General features: G+C 43.3%; 1 protein-coding gene across 3 annotated transcripts in view; it reads left to right on the top strand.

Moving 5' to 3' along the window:
* ARHGAP6 (Rho GTPase activating protein 6) overlaps positions 1-16,917 on the top strand; it is a 319,166-nt gene that overhangs the window by 214,048 nt on the left and 88,201 nt on the right. The window contains exon 1 of one of the 3 annotated variants that reach the window (XM_066545356.1): positions 10,658-10,719. The exons of the other annotated variants lie outside the window; for them this stretch is intronic. The gene's annotated coding sequence lies outside the window, so the exon portion shown is untranslated. Of the gene's footprint in view, positions 1-10,657; positions 10,720-16,917 lie in introns of those variants that run through there. 3 annotated transcript variants of the gene reach the window in all.

Here is a 16,917-nt window from a genome sequence, read left to right as displayed (position 1 = left end):
AATGTGTGTTTTGTGACATTGTCCCCATTGCGTGGACCTCTCTCAGGATGGGAGGAATGAGAGGGGAAGGGGCATCGGACAGATGTGTGGACATTTTGTTTAATGCTGGAGGATGGAGTGGTGAATTAAGCTGACTGGAGTAACATTCTGTATAATGCAGAGAAAGAAGGGGGAAAAGGAAGAGAAAAAAAAAGAGGGTAGATGTATGGGGGGAAATCCAAGAATTTTAAGGATTTCTTAAGGATTTCTATTCTACAGGAGCAATCCTTGGAATAAAAGGCCTACGAGGGATTTGTCAGCTCCTTGGAGAGCCTCTTTTTAAACAGTGCAAAAGTGCCAGGAACCTGTCCTGTGGATGGAGCAGAGCTGTGTTGTGTGTGAGTGTTTTGGAGAAGTTCTGTATCTTGGAGGAAGAGGAACCAGAGTGTGGTTTGACAGTTGCTACAGCAACTAAGGCTTTTTTAATGGAAGGCAGGGATAAGCGATGGTATAAAGTCTTGTGTAACTGACGTACCTTCCCCCGCTTCCTGCCAATTTTCCACTATATTAAAACAATAAGTAATTTATGACTTGAGCTGAGAAATGGCTCTATGTTTGCCCAGCTCAGACTCGTTTGCAAGACTGCATGATCTTAACAGAGACAACAGAAAAGAAATTATTTACATAACAGAAAGCAGGGATTCAAGCATCTCTGAAAAGAATGCTTTTCAAGGGACAAATGCATCCCTTGTTCTGCCTGATGAAATTTTGTTTGATGTGGATGTCAGTGGGACAAGTTTTTTTATCTCATAGCTTCCTTTCTTCTCATCCTCTCCCTTCCTCCTGACCGTGATTTTTTTTTGCAAAGTTTTTAAAACTCTTTTGGTTACTATGGAGTTCTTTGTAATGTAGGAATGATGATGTATTATAGAGTAAATGAAAGATGATGCAGACCTGTGGCAGGAGGGGAGTTCTGCTGGCTGTCTCTGCAGCAGTGTTACAGAAGCAGCCCCAGCAAAGATGTGCTCCAGTAATTGCTGTCCACGAGAGACTTTAACCCTCACAATATTTTGGGACTCAGCTGCTTGCTATTATCCAGGAGGAATGATACTAGAGTGGAAACCACACATCACATCCCAGAGCATAGAAACACTCACTTTTGGATTCAAAAAAGTGCCTATTGTCCGTTCACTAGTTTAAATTTACATATTTTAATTCAGTGATGGTTTTGGTTTTATTACTGAAATTTAAGGGCATTTGACAGCTGCATTTCAGGGGAAGAGAGTTTGGATAATGCTCCTGTTCTTTGAAATGTCACTGGAAGTCTTAGGCTGCAAAGGGGCACTTTGCTTCCCCCTTGAGTTCTTTATGCAAGATCAGAGGTAATTCTTAGTTAAGGTTGCTGATTTTAATTGAAGAGTAGTTATTAAGCCAGTAATACATTTGTAAATGAAACACAAATATGCACAGATATAGAGCCTTAAAGTTTTTGCAGTACTTACTCAGTTTTTAAGCCTTGTTTTCATGAACCAAACATGTTTACCTAGCTCTTCAGAAGTAAGATTTATTTTACAGATGCCCTTGCTAATGTTTTGAGCATTAACAACTCATAACCAGAGCTCCCAGATTTGTAGGTTTGTTCCTGGTGTTTCATTTTGCAGTTTGAAAGAAAAAAGTTATCTTTAGTAGAATTCATGACAGTATTACACAGTGCATTTTCCAAAAAACTATGACTGAACTAAGACCCAGTTTTCAAGTGAATGACACTGAGGTATTTAACTGGAATAAGTTCACTGCTCTTGAGTTGCTGAGAAGCAGTGCATGAAGCATGCACATTTTTTTCACGGATGAAAAAGTAATAAACCTTTCCTACCAATTTTATGCATTTTAAAACTCAGTAGAGGATAATTACTGCCTTCTTGCATTCATTTTGGCATTTCGTGCATTCACGTGAGATGAGAGAAATAACTGAAATATTTGAGCTAAAGGGAAGACTGGCAAAAAGGTCTCCTTTTAGATATTTACGTGTTAGTTTTAGATATTCATGTGCAAAGTTTGAATTCTGCAAACATGAATGTGTTCCTCCCATAGCATCCTGTCTGCCATTTTCTTCCTCCTACAACCCTCTCCTCCTCCTTCCTTACCCAGACCTTGAGATGCCTTATCCTTTTTGCTTCTCTGACTCATTCACTTGCCCTGGTGACACAACCCCACCTCCAAATCTCTTTCCCTCTCACTCCTTCAGCCTCCCTCAGGGTCACCCTACCACAAGATTCTCCTTTATGTCTCACCATCTCTCCCTCAGAGGGACAAACCTGCTTTCATCTCTCTCATCTTAAGGTGCCTGTGCTATTCCAACTGCTGCCCATCTCCTTTCATGCTTTTCTATCAAATAGATTGATTCAGCTCCTCAAAGTATTTTTTCACTTCCATCTGGGCTTCCAGGCTGGCTCTCATCCCCTCCATGGCCCCTGACTGCCCTTGTCCAGCATTCCATGACTGCCCAGTAGCACTCCATGTTTTCAGAGGGACACCAGCAGAACTTGCACTTGATCAATGCATTCTTGCTGCCCTTTAGGTCACACAAAGTGGAAGTCTTTCAGCTCCACTGAATTGGTAGTGAATGTGGAGTGATTTTCTAGGGATCACATAAGGATACCTGTGATAGGAAAACTATATGTAACTGAAAATGTTAACATTTCAGTTCTTCTATTGTGTTATAAAAGGTAAGAAATCATTGAGAAAATGTGATGGTTAGGGTGCAATGCACAGTAGGCAAGCCTCCCATACTTTTTAAGTTAAGGGTTTCTCCTCTCAGCTGTATTTAATTGTGTTTCAGGTAAGTCTTCCACTTAATACTGTGGATTATACTCTGGCATGAGAGTACATGCAAGTATTTATTACATTTTTTTTTCCAAAACTGGGTATGCAATTTCTTTTTCATACAATTATTGGATCTCTGATTCATGGGTACTCATCTGGAGTGTGCCAATGCTGCTGACAGCTGTAGGCATGCAGCACTTACGTAAATTGTCTGAACAACTAAACTTTTACTGGGTGATATGAATATTTTAGTGTCTCATTTAGCCAACCACTTCAGACTTTCCTTTAGATAAACTGGAGTTTCTCACCTGAAGAAATTGTATAATCTGAAAGCAAAGGCAGGTTACTTGCAGTTTGTAAGATTAATCAGTCATCACTGGCATCAGGAAAAAGCTTAGGAAGGTTGAGGCAGAAATATATGAAGATATTGAGAAGAATCTTAGCCAGTTTAATTTAGTAACCTAAACTTTGAAATAACACTAAACTAGTGTTATTTCAAATCCTTTCAGGCATGGATATTACACATGCATTTTTTTCCCTACAAAACTTGAAAGAGAAGTAGTCATCTCTTTTTACTTATTTTTTCCCCAGATTAAAAATGGCAGGAAGTTATTTGCAGTTGTCTTGAAAGTGAATTCTTGCTAAATGGTTAGAAATAGCTACTCTTACATATTTTCAAAGTAGCATTAAGCCAAAGATTTTTATGCCTTCATGCTGATGACATTACAGACCAAAGGAGTTGAACTGAAGCCCAGTTTATGCAACTAATGATAATATTTTATTGTCAGAAAGCAGCACTCCTGTCTTTATCTCCAGCATTTTTTTGAAGACAGAAAACTGTAATTTGGAAAATTGAACAGAGTAATTCTATGGTTTTCAGCAAATGGTTTTTATGAAAACAGGTGGTCAGCTGTTAATAATAAGAGACAACATGCAAAGTGGTCCACAAACATTAAATTTAGCAAGCAAAATTCTGTGTCTTTAAAATGAAAGCTGACTTGGCTTGGGTTCACCTTGTTACAAATAGAATATGTTTTTCCAATGCCCTTGTCTTTCTCTAAGGTAGATGCACAAGCTCACCTGAGGCACCACTGTATTTTATTGGGTAGCAAAAAAATCTGATTTAGTTTCTATTGATTTTACTTGGTTAACAAGGTCATATTTAAAACTGTAGGAATGACTGGGTTTCCATTCTGTAGTTTCATACTAATGCACCACTAAAGACACTGATCTAAATTGAATGGTAGAAGGTTGTTATATTCAACACAAACCAGAAAAAACCCCAAAGCTGCAGCAGGGAGGTTGGGTCTTACAGGCTGCACAGCTGCATAGCAGTGAATTAAGAACATGATCTAGAGGAGATGTGTCCTGGCTGTCTCTGTGCAAGTACCCCGCCCAAGTCAGCCCAACATCAGAGAGACTTGCTAAATCCTCTGCAGCAGGACAGGGAGGGAGCTGAGTCAGTGGCTGGGGAGGTGATGCTCAAGGTGTCGGTGCTGCCAGGCTGGGAGGGCCCAGGGACGCGCAGAGGGAATGTTCTGCACACCTCAGGAGGAGCTTCTCCTCTCTGTGAGGGGCAGCCCCTGGTCAGTGCAGCCCCTTCCCTACTGGTTCCCTTAGCTAAGGAGTGGGGCTTTGTGCAGTGGGCTCTTGTGGCTCACACAGAGGCTGTGGTGAGGAGGATGTGCCTCTGAGGATTCCTTGGGCATCCCTTGATCACATCCTGTGAAGAAACACCCCCTTGGCAACATCAGTGTTATACTGTAGCCATCCTGCTGTGTGGGGCTCCTGGCAGAGGTGTCCAGGTGGTGCCTGGAGTAAGGGAATTCAGTGTGGAATACTGGAGCATGGTGCTGCATTGCTGGAGCCTCTGGGAAAAGCTTTTCCATAGCCTGTGAAACCTGGCAAGTCAATGTGCAAGCTACAGCCTTACGTAAGGGTGCAGTTACAGAGTTAGCTGCAGATAAGGGGTGACTGAGATATGCTGACTTTTGTAATTGAATAATTGATGCTCTGCTAAAAGGAGTTGGATTTTAGTCTGTTGGATCAGCTGTGCTCATAGCCTGAGAGTGAAACTTTGACAGTTCCAGCCCTGTTTGGACCAGTTGCAGTAGGTCTTTTTATCTGGTCCACTATATGGAGAGTTATGGAGTGTTATCTCTATTGCCTAATGTCTGCATATGATAAGTTTGGTTACATGAGACTGCCAAAATAAAAAGGAAAGAAGTTCTGGTAGCTTTCTAAGAAAGGCACTCAGCTCTTTGCAAGAGGAAGCTCTCTTTGATATATGATATCCTGGAGTGTTAAATGTGAGCCCAACCTTGCAGCAAAAAGGGCTGCTGTATTTTTAACCCAAAGATATTTGGAGAGTTTTCGGTGAGGCCTGGCCTTTGTTTCTAAGTGTTTATATAATCCACATTGCCTGGAATATTGATGGTTACATGCAGTTTTACAAGGGGGTGTGTTTAACATCTAATGCAACAGCAGTACTTGTGTAGGGCTGTCACGTCTTTGTCACACGTTTATTTACATTCACAGGTCTGACAAGTCTTTCATCCTGGTGTGTGTTTCTGCTGTTTCCCATGCATCCTGGCCAAGCAGTGGGTTTGTCACTGCCACCTTGCCTGTGTGGTGGTGCTGGTGAGGTGTGTGAACTGTGCACACATCAAGTCTCTGACTGAAAGAATTTCCATAGCTCTCTCTGCGTAACCACCCAGGTGCAGCCTGGGTGGTTACATGGCTCTCCATGTATTTATGGGTATGGAAATAATCTCTGTTAGTAGAAGCTGGTGTTGGTATACTCATTCATGGGGAATTATATTAGCAAAACTGATAAGGCAAAATAAGGAGAGGAGCATCAACAACTGTACTTAAAACACTCACTGAACAAATGCAGCTTCTGCCACCTAAATTTACAGTGCAAACTCCTAACACAAGTTATGGAAGAATAGCAGCCATTTGTTCACCCCTTCCTAGATGTGTTTACCATGGAGCGTGTGTGTTAGTAATGCCAAATTCTGGCACATTGTCAGAATACTAATTTTTCTCAAAAGTAATGATTACCTTATCACACTGTTGTGAGGTCATTATTGATTTGGGTGGTAACTTCTTCAGGGGTGTAAATCAAGCCAGGCTGTAAGAGTGTAGCAGCTGTCAGCTTTTGAGAGCTTCCATACTGCCAGGATGTTGCTTTTTCTGCAGAAGCAAAGGCAGCCATGGAAGAGCCTCTGCTACTTGCAATGAGATTCCTCTTTTCAGGAGTGTGGGTCAAGGCTGCCTCTTTGCTCATGCAGGAAAGCTGTGCTGTTGGGAGTGTAGGTTCCCTTGGCAGGCAGCTGTGCTCCTGGGCTGGAGGAAACCAAGCTGGGACGTACGATGGTCCAAGACTGGCCCTCTCTTCCCCAGCATGTGCAACACAGAGCATCTCAGCCTGGAAATGAAAACAGAATGAGGAAATGGTTGTACCATTTCCCAGATGCCTGGGCCTCTCTAGTTGACATTGGGTTTTCTTTCTGAAGAGTAATATGGCCTTTATGGTGATAGCCATCCCACCTAACTTGTTTAGCTTATCTCTCAGTCAAATTAAACTGTACCACTTGTTGATTGCTCGACTCTGCTAACAGGAATGTAACATAGGAGATAACAATTGAGAACAGAAGCTGGAGGTTTTTTTTCTGGGAGTTAAATGTGCAGGAGGTATCACCAATTAAGATTTTACATCTAAATAATAATCCTGGGCAGTTACCTTGCTGTTACAAAACAGCTGCTTGGCAGTGGAATGGCCTGGAGACTGGAGCTCAGAAATGGGTAGGCAAGCTGTGGCTGGAAAGAGGAGATGGCAGTGGCAGGTTGGGAAAAGCTTAACTGGAAAGCTCTCAGTTAATGGGATTACAATAAAAATATCGTGATTTGCTGTGCACGTAGTCAATCTAGAGATTTATTAACGTGGCCTTATTGTGGTTTAAGACTGGTCACTCATGGATTGTCCCCCTCAGGCTGTAGATGTGCTCACAGGAATGTAATGACAGGAGCTGTTTACCCATAGAGAGATAGTGCTGCATTGCCTTCATCTTTTACCTTTTGGGATCTTATCAGACAAATAATCAGGCTCTCCAAATGATAACAAATCTGGCATATTGGCTGAGGTGGTGCCAGGTTTCTTTGGCTCCGACAGCCTGAACACATGGGGTGACGAATGGCTTGAGAAAGAAACACTTGGGTGCTCTCCTGCTCATACCCACTATTCCTCTGGGTGCTTGCAGGGTGCTACATCACAGAGTTGCTTCAGACCTGCTTTGTGTCCCAAGGTTTACTTTTCCAGTTTAGTCTGCTATTGTTTGAAATGTCAGCCACCTCCGGCCTTACCCTGCCTAAGTTGTAAAGTTTTCTCTCTCTCTCTTCTCTTGGCTCAGGAGGCGGGGAGGTTTTGGGACCATTCCAGGGCTTTTCTGAAGCTGCTTTTTCCACTGTCAGGCAGGGTCTGGCACTGAGTCAGCCACTGCTTCCTGGTTCTCACCCTTCCCTTGCAGGCAGACAGATGACCTGCCTTAAGGGAGTGACCTTTCTTGGAAGGTGAAATCGAGCACATAAATTAAATGCTGACCATAAACATTAGCCACATACATACTTACAAACACATTAATCCTGTGTTAACAGCCCCCAGTGCAGTGCTCATTGATCAGCTAGTTACTGTTTGTGCAGTGCTTGGAAGATGACAGCAATATGTACATTTCTCTAATCATTACAGATTTGCATATTACACCAAGGCAGAAACTTTACTGAGATAATTTATCCATATTCTGATGAAGGAGGTGTGTGTTTATTAGGAGAGCTCAGTGAGGCACAGAACATATTTCTTACAGTTTTGAAGAGGAAAAATTTGTTAACTGAGCGGGAATCTTATTAGCCACATCTTGCCCTGTGCTGAGGAGGAATGAAGTTATTAATTTACCTGCTTCCTCTGTTTGTGAGTAATGTGAACTGACTTTTCTTCCTGCGCTGGTTCTTCTCTGGAAGGCTCCTCTCTCATTTAATGAATGTTTGAGTGCCACCAGTTTTATCTTGCCCAAGCATCTCTGGAAGAAGATGAAGGAAGACACTGTTTAAGTATCTGGATGTATCCTGGGCTGCTCAGGAAAGAAATAAGTACCTTACCTATCTCTACAATGTATGATCAAGGGGAGTTTGATCCTCTTGACATTCACCAGGGCTGAAGGAATTCCACCTTGAGGTGTTAATTTCCTGTTCCTTCCTTAACCTTGCTCTTCCTATCTCTGATCTCTTCTGCCCCCTCCATTTAGTCTTCACTGTTTAAACTGGTGCCATGCTTAACTTGATCTGAGTTCATGCTTTGCATAACTAGATGGGAGAGAAAATATGATCTGACAGTAATAGCAGGAATGCTTTTTGGAGTTACCAGTGTGTGTGTAACCATTAACTTAAGGAGGAGCTCACTTTGGTGTAAAATAACAGTCCTTACACAAACACAAAATTTAAACACTAAGTCATGTGAAAGAAGAGCCTGTGTCTAGAAATCTCCATGTTCCTGATCTTACCAGTGGTTCTCTTCATAGAGATATTGCACTTGGATGGTCAGCTGCTGCCTTCTGAGCTGCCCATGTGGTTGGGAAGGGATGGGAGAAACCAGGAGAGTGGCTGACCTTGCAGTCAAGGTCTCTATTAATTGCCTCTTTCAGTTGGGCCCTTTAATGTTTGCTCTGACTGTGGGCTGCTCTCTTTCTCAGCTGCAGGGGAGTGATTTCTACCTTATAGAGGCCTTCAAAATCATCCCTTTCTCTTCATTAATCAAGAACCTAATCAGATTACAGAGATCTAAATGGACTTCAACACTGTTTTTAAGTTCTGTGGAAATTTTCCACTCTTTAACATGTGATAACATGCAGACTAATTTAAGTTAATTGCATAATACTTCTCTCAGGAGATAATTTTCTAATTGATCTTATTGCTGGTAACATTATCTGTGGACAATTAATATCTGATGGGATCCCTTTGCTCCTGCTTGGTGAAGAGATGAAGCCTCCCAGGGCAGCTGCATTCCACAAAGAGCTGAGTTGCTGGAAATCCCTGTGGGGTCCCAAAAATTCTTAACTCTCTTGTTTTTAAAATAATGTTTTTCAGTCATTTTACATGGCCTTGATGGTAGAATGTAAGTGATGGAAAAAAATACCTGAGTCACTTCATGCTGTTCTTTTTCGTCATGTTATGATATTTGAAACTTTGCAATTTGGTTGATTTTAGTTGTCATGAAGATAAATTTCCCATGGATACTTTAGACTTGAGAATACTTGTACTTTGCTGAAATTTTTGGGAACAATAATAAATAGTCTTTGCATGTGAACTTGCATCAAGAGACAGAGATATTAATCTCTTGGGGAAATCATAGATGTTTTGCTTTCTAGATGAATTTCAATTAATTTCTCATTGTCTCACATGGATTTTCATCTTCTTTTTGTTAGTTCTCTCTTTTTTATTGTTTGCTTTACACCAGTGTGCCTTTTCTTTCCCTGAAGTTTCATCTACTTTTTTCACTTGTCTGTAATGGGATATTCAGTTTATCTCACACTCACAGCCCAACTTGGTTCTGTACCTTAGGAAACTCCTTTATCTTCTCTCAGGTTGCAGGTTGGTAATGTAATGTCCCTTGCAATCTACTGGAGGTTTCCACTCTTTTCTTGTCATTTTTCTCCTCTTGGTTTTCTTCCTGTCCCTTTCAGTGTCTTACAGGATTTTTGTCTCATTAATTACCTTGCAGTTGGCTGAGACTGAAGAAAAGGAAAGTTTTTTTCAGGCATTTTTTGTCTGCCTTGAGTTCCAGCAGTGCCCTGTGCCAAATATGATGTGCATTTATAGAGATCACCTTTTTCCCAGCAGTAAGTCAGTCGCTGTAGGAAGAAAAAGGAGCTCAGCAAGATGTAGCTGATTTTCCTCAAGTTGTCTGCTCAATGCAAACATGTTATGCCTGTATGCTTTCTTCTGATATGAAAGGCTGTATATCAAAGGTAAAAGTGAGGGAATAGGACTAAAATCCAAGTTCATAACTTTTTTTCTGAGAGAGGAATGTGAAGGTAGTGGGTATGTTGCTTCATGGTAAGTTGAGCTTACCTTTTGTTCTTCCTTGCTTAATATGTGAGGAAATAAGAGAATAATTCTCTGTCAGGCCTGAGTTAGCAAACTGGGTCACGCTGCTTTCAAAATTTAGAAGTGGTAAATCTGTGGGGAAGGGATTCTGGAATAAGTGACATTGAAGTAGTGAGCATTTTTGTAGAAGTGAACGATGTATGAAAGAAAGATTGTTTGGAGTTATTTTCTTGTCACTTCATGTCTTTTGTCAGGGTAGTCATGAAAATGGACCTTTCTGAAATCATAGGTGACAGTTATAAGCCATTGCAAGGTGGTAGTACATGGACACCTAACTGAGAGATCACCTTCTCTTGTAAAATTTCCATCTTAGGAGACAGGTTTTCAAAAGCATGCACTGAGAGAGAGATTCATTTCTTGTGTTTCCAAATGGTTAATGTGCCAGTGTTCTTCCCAGGAGATTGTGGATCTGAGTTGCCATTTGTGACCTTGGAAGCCTGCTCATTGTAAGCCAGTAGGTAAGAAGATGCAGAGATCCCTCAAGATGTTCATATGCAAGATTTTGGTTGCCATTCACTGGCCTACATGCAGAAGCTGTTGCCTCTGGTTTTTCCAGTCTTATTCAAATGAACTCATTTTGTGTCTTCCTTTTTCTGATACCAGTTCCTGATTCTCATTTCTCTAAAAGTCTCACTTTGGTTCTCAGAAACAAATGAAGGCAATCAGTCCAGTCTTAACTTGCAAATCAGCTCTAACAACAAACTAAGCCGAACACCTTCCACTTGAATTCAGTGTTCTTGCTTCTACTTATGCTATAAGGTTAGTACATTTTTAATCAATATTAGTTTTGTCAGTCCAATACTGCTTATTGTTCCCATTCCCCCCACCAACCCTGATCTCTTCTTTTTTTAATTGTCTTCCTCTATTTTTGTCTTCTTTGATTTTTTTATCATGAGTAATCTCTTTTGGAAAGGAGATTTTTCTTGCCCCATTGCTGCTGCTTTTCTCTTCTTGTGAACTGTACCTCCTGTGTTTTGTGTGTAAGCATTCATTGCTGTAAGCTGCTCTTTGAGATCCAGAGGCAGACACAGGACCAGTTCAAGGGAAGCAAGTAGAGGTTAAACTCTTGTTTGTTGTGTTACATGGTGGGACAATCCCACATGGTGGAGTTAGAGAGGAATTGAAGTGCATGATCCCCAGTGCTGCAATAGCTCCTTTCCAGTTGGACTTTGAGATGAGCTGCTTGTAGCTTCCTAAGGCTGGAATGGACACTAAGGAATTATCTAAAATAAGGGTATTCTGCAAGATGTCCAGTGTAGTGTAGAAAGTACTTGCCTTTTAAATAACAACACTTACCATACAGTTATTTTTAAATGCTTGATACCATTCACACTTTCTTAGAGCAAGCATCCATGCAGGGTGATGTATGTAGAATAAAAGTCTCTCTGGATGGGCAGAACAATGTGAAGGTTAGGTTTCACTTTGATTACAAAAGCAAACAGTTGGAGTCAAGTGAAGCTTTTTCCCCTCCTTCTCTCTCTAGGTGGTTGCTGCTAGTCTTACATTTCTTTCATTTTTATAACAGAGAAAAAAGTAATTTTTTTTTTCTAATTGGCCATGCATTCTAAAAATACAGAATATTTTGGATGAAAAGTGGATTTGGTAGTAGAAATCTGACTTTCTTTTGGTTTCAGGGGATGCTGCCCTGACAATTAAGCTAATAAGAACTAATCTTTAGCAGTTCTATCATGCACAAAGGAGATGAGAGCAGAAGATTGTGCCTTGAAGAGCAGTTTTGTCAGTGATGCTGAAGAGGGTCAGAGTTTGGTGCCTGAACCTGAAACCAGGCATTGTAGGCAGCTTTTGATGCTGCTGCTGCCAGCAACACAAGTTCAACATAGAAGCAGCTACTACAGGTCACTTTTGGGTGCTTTTGTTCCTGTTGAATAAAGCAAGAGTAGAGATGTTTAAGGGACTGGAAGTAGAGACTGCAAGGCTCAGTGGGCATCTCTGGGGCTGTGGGTGTGCACTGGGCAGCAGCAAAGCTGGGAGTGTGTGCCTGGGTGCTCCTCCCGTGGGCTCAGCACCCTGTGCTCACCTCAGGGACACACTGGGGATGGCTCAGCACCCTGTGCTCCCTGCTGGGACACACTGGGGATTGCTCAGCACCCTGTGCTCACCTCAGGGACACACTGGGGATGGCTCAGCACCCTGTGCTCCCTGCTGGGACACACTGGGGATTGCTCAGCACCCTGTGCTCACCTCAGGGACACACTGGGGATGGCTCAGCACCCTGTGCTCCCTGCTGGGACACACTGGGGATTGCTCAGCACCCTGTGCTCACCTCAGGGACACACTGGGGATGGCTCAGCACCCTGTGCTCCCTGCTGGGACACACTGGGGATGGCTCAGCACCCTGTGCTCCCTGCTGGGACACACTGGGGATGGCTCAGCACCCTGTGCTCCCTGCTGGGACACACTGGGGATGGCTCAGCACCCTGTGCTCCCTGCTGGGACACACTGGGGATGGCTCAGCACCCTGTGCTCCCTGCTGGGACACACTGGGGATTGCTCAGCACCCTGTGCTCACCTCAGGGACACACTGGGGATGGCTCAGCACCCTGTGCTCCCTGCTGGGACACACTGGGGATGGCTCAGCACCCTGTGCTCACCTCAGGGACACACTGGGGATTGCTCAGCACCCTGTGCTCACCTCAGGGACACACTGGGGATTGCTGAGCACCCTGTGCTCACCTCTGGGACACACTGGGGATGGCTCAGCACCCTGTGCTCCCTGCTGGGACACACTGGGGATGGCTCAGCACCCTGTGCTCCCTGCTGGGACACACTGGGGATGGCTCAGCACCCTGTGCTCCCTGCTGGGACACACTGGGGATGGCTCAGCACCCTGTGCTCCCTGCTGGGACACACTGGGGATGGCTCAGCACCCTGTGCTCACCTCAGGGACACACTGGGGATGGCTCAGCAGCTGGGACACACTGGGGATTGCTGAGCCTGTGCTCACCTCTGGGACACACTGGGGATTGCTGAGCACCCTGTGCTCACCTCTGGGACACACTGGGGATGGCTCAGCACCCTGTGCTCCGTGCTGGCAAACACTGGGGATGGCTCAGCACCCTGTGCTCCCTGCTGGGACACACTGGGGATGGCTCAGCACCCTGTGCTCACCTCAGGGACACACTGGGGATGGCTCAGCACCCTGTGCTCACCTCTGGGACACACTGGGGATTGCTCAGCACCCTGTGCTCACCTCTGGGACACACTGGGGATGGCTCAGCACCCTGTGCTCCCTGCTGGGACACACTGGGGATTGCTGAGCCTGTGCTCACCTCTGGGACACACTGGGGATGGCTCAGCACCCTGTGCTCCCTGCTGGGACACACTGGGGATGGCTCAGCACCCTGTGCTCACCTCTGGGACACACTGGGGGTTGCTGAGCCTGTGCTCACCTCTGGGACACACTGGGGATTGCTCAGCACCCTGTGCTCACCTCTGGGACACACTGGGGATTGCTCAGCACCCTGTGCTCACCTCTGGTAGCTGAATCTCTGAATCTCTGCTTTCCTGTCACCAGCTCTGCTGCCTCTCTCCAGGAGAGCTCTGGCAGCACTTCTGTGTCACAGCAGGCTGACAGGCAGTGTGGCACTGGCTTCCAGGAGATCTTTTTTACTGGAAAGGTTGAAGCCTCTTTCATTATTTTCACGGCTCTTTGGGAAAGTTCTGACAAGTGTGGCATAAATCCACTCCCAGCATGCCAGCCCAGTGATAGTCCTCACTGCATTGGTAGGAAATACCTCTCTCCTGCCTTTCCCTGAGATATGTCTGTTGAGGATGCTGGTATAGCCTGCAAACTGGCACTGTGACTTGAATTGTATTGACTTTTATGGTATAAGGATGTCAAATTTAATTTAGGGATATTATAGTTAATAACTCCTTGTGTGAGTGTGCCAATTTACAGAAGTATAAATGGTTAAGTCTCTCTTGTGACATGGAGCTAGTGAAGCTGATATAATAATTATAATATGTTTTTTAATTAAGTTCAGTTCTCTCAAAAAAAGGATTTTTTTCTCTTTCCTCCTTAGTAAGGGAATGAGTGTGGCCTTGTGTTCTTGTATAATTTGCAAAAACAAAACTGGAAACAGTCCATGGAGATTTAATTCTCTTTTTATAAGAAGTGCAGGGTTCTTTGTAACAGTGTTATGTTCTCACTGTCTGAAGTTAAATTCAATCATGATATGCATACATGGTGTGGATTATGTTTGTATTTTAAGTAATATATCTGTATTTCAAGTAATTTTTTCAGATTAAAGTTATCAGGTAGTCTTTATAATGTGTTATATTGTAGCTTTTCAAACCCCAGTGTGACCATTTTTCAGGATAATGTGTTTATTCAGTTCAATCACTGCTGGTTTTGGTACAATGTGTACCAAAACTCACCTTTTAAATACAAAGTTCATTGAAAGAATTGTTGCTTGGTTTGTTTTTTTGCTTTTTGGATTTTTTTTTGTTTTGCTTTTGTCTGGAGGTATTTTTATTCTTTTCTTTTTTATACACTTTTATTTTTTTAAGTTAGAGTGCTCCTTGAGGAGGAGGGTTAATGGAGGTATGCACTGCTGACTGCAGGAGATGGATTGATTTCTGAAAGCAAGTGAAAATGCCTGAAATTTTTCAGCTTTTTTTTTTTCTGGTTTCCTGATCTTTAATCCTGAAGGAAAAGGAAAAAATGAAATTAAAAGCAGCCTTACAGAGAGCTCTCATGCAATAGTGATGGGGTTTGTGGTTTTTGTCTCTTCTAGTGGAGATAAGAAATGAGTTCAAAGATACTGAAAGAATGAAATTCCTTGGCCTTTTCATGAGTAAAAGCATTAGTGAGCTTAAAGTATGAAATGAGGAGAAAAGTGGTGAGCTAAAAATATGTGAGCTTGTTGCACTGTTAAAAATCTCCAATAACCTTCATGCCTTCTGAATCACTTAGTGAGCATGTACTGTACTGCAGGCTTGGTTTCTTTTAAACAGAGCAGGACATGTTATTAACTCTCTCTGTTGCAAAGGCTGTGGTGCTTATGTTTATTATTTTCCTATAGGATACAAGGTCCTGCGAAGTGTGGTCTTCCCTTTGTACAGCATTGCAGGGTTTGTTAATACACGTTTCTTATTCTGAAATTCCATGTAACTTAATGAACATTGACAGGACAGACTCAAGGCTGTATTGATATCACAGCTCCACAGAGAGAGATGACTGTCAGATCAGATATCTGGCTTAATTACAAATAGGTTTAAAATTTTATCTTTTGCTCCGATCTGGCAGAAGCTAAACTGATATAAACCAATCCCAACCTGACAAGAGTGTGGCTGCACAGAGATGGATACAGTGACTTAATTAACACACTCTCTGGCTCAGGGGAGGGTGGGTATGAGGGAGAAGCTTTTTTATTGCTGCTTCCTGCTTTTTCCTTCTGGTGGACTACTGTGGCTCCAGCTGTCCAGGAGCAGACAGGATGGTGGGTTCATGGGACACCTGGGCAGGTGGGATTCCCCTGCAAGTTGGGGCCACATGGGTTGGCTGGCATTTCTGGGCTGCTGAGGCTGCTCAGGTGGTTCAGTTGTGCAGTTGTGCAGATGGAGCTGGCTTGGCAGGCTGGGCTGCTGGGGAGCCACCCAGCCTGAGGGGCATCAGCTGCTGCTGGAGGGCCATAATGGGGCTGTGCTGGGGAGGTGGGGGGCTCTGCATCTGTGCCTGGTGTTGGCAGTGTAGGCAGCAGCTATGGAATTGTAGCCATAGATAAATGCAGAGCTGGAAAAAGACACGGATTGTGTGGTATTCTTGCTGTAAATTTAGCATGTATGCTCTGATGGCAGGTCTTGACTCTTGAGGATAGTGCCTGTTATGCTGTCTGGACTATGTAATAAAAGGTTTTGGACCACATTTTGTCTTCCCTGTGATTTGGTGGTCTGCATCTTTTTGAACCACATAGAACACTATTACATTTTCCAAAATGGAGGTCTTACTATTTTTTTAATATACTCTCTTCCTCAATTGGCAGGATGATACAATAGAAGCATAATAGTGACAGGACAAGGAGCAATGGCTTTAAACTGAAAGACAGTAGGTTTAAATTAGATATTGGGAAGAAATCCTTTGCTTTGAGGGTGCTGAGGTTCTGAAACACTTGCTCAGAGAAGCTGGCTTGAAGAAGCTCTGGATGTCCCATCCCTGAAAGTGTTCACAGCCAGGGTGAATGTGGCAATCTGGTCTAGTTGAAGGAATTCCTGCCCATGGGTTGGAAATAGATGATCTTTGAGGTTCCTTACAACCCAAACCAGTTTATGATTCTGTGATAACAGGAAGCATTGCAGATGCTTACCCTTGTGAGGTGTTTCAGGGGAAAGTGTCTGAACTCCACAGTACAGTGCCATATCTGCCCCATGTCACATATGGCTTCATACATTGTCTTCCCTTGTGTTTGAATTCAAGCTATGGAGCATGCAGGAAAGAAGTTTCTTTTGCTTTCTCCTAGCTTAGGTTCCCATGAGAGTACTGAGGCATTTAATTTTTCAGGTGTCTTGACGCAGCACTTTTAAATGTTCGGTGTTTGGGTTTTTGTGTAACAAATGTAAGCACTGGTGCAGTAGCAGTCTGCCTCTGTATGCAGATTCACAGGCAGTCAGTGAATGCCAGGCTGTCTGTGATACAGATTTTGTGTATACTGACAAAATCAGAAGAAATTTAAATGTCACCTCAGGTCTCACCAGGCTCTGCTAGCATTTCAGAGGTGTTGCCACCTTCCAAAGAAGTTATTCCTTCATCCAGTGAAGAAAAGGATTCAATGATAATCCATAGGTATGTTAGCTTGGTATTTTGCCTTACCTGAGAACAGATGACAAAGCCAAGCATTGTGTTGATTGTTCTGCTATGCTCTGAGTCAGCTGTAACACCCAGGATGGCATAATTTCCTAGAGAAGGTTTTCAGTATCCTTTGGGTGCTGAACAGCCCT

The sequence above is a fragment of the Molothrus aeneus genome, chromosome 2 (assembly GCF_037042795.1).
Source record: "Molothrus aeneus isolate 106 chromosome 2, BPBGC_Maene_1.0, whole genome shotgun sequence".
Taxonomy (NCBI): domain Eukaryota; kingdom Metazoa; phylum Chordata; class Aves; order Passeriformes; family Icteridae; genus Molothrus; species Molothrus aeneus.
This window is presented reverse-complemented; position numbering and strand designations above follow the sequence as displayed.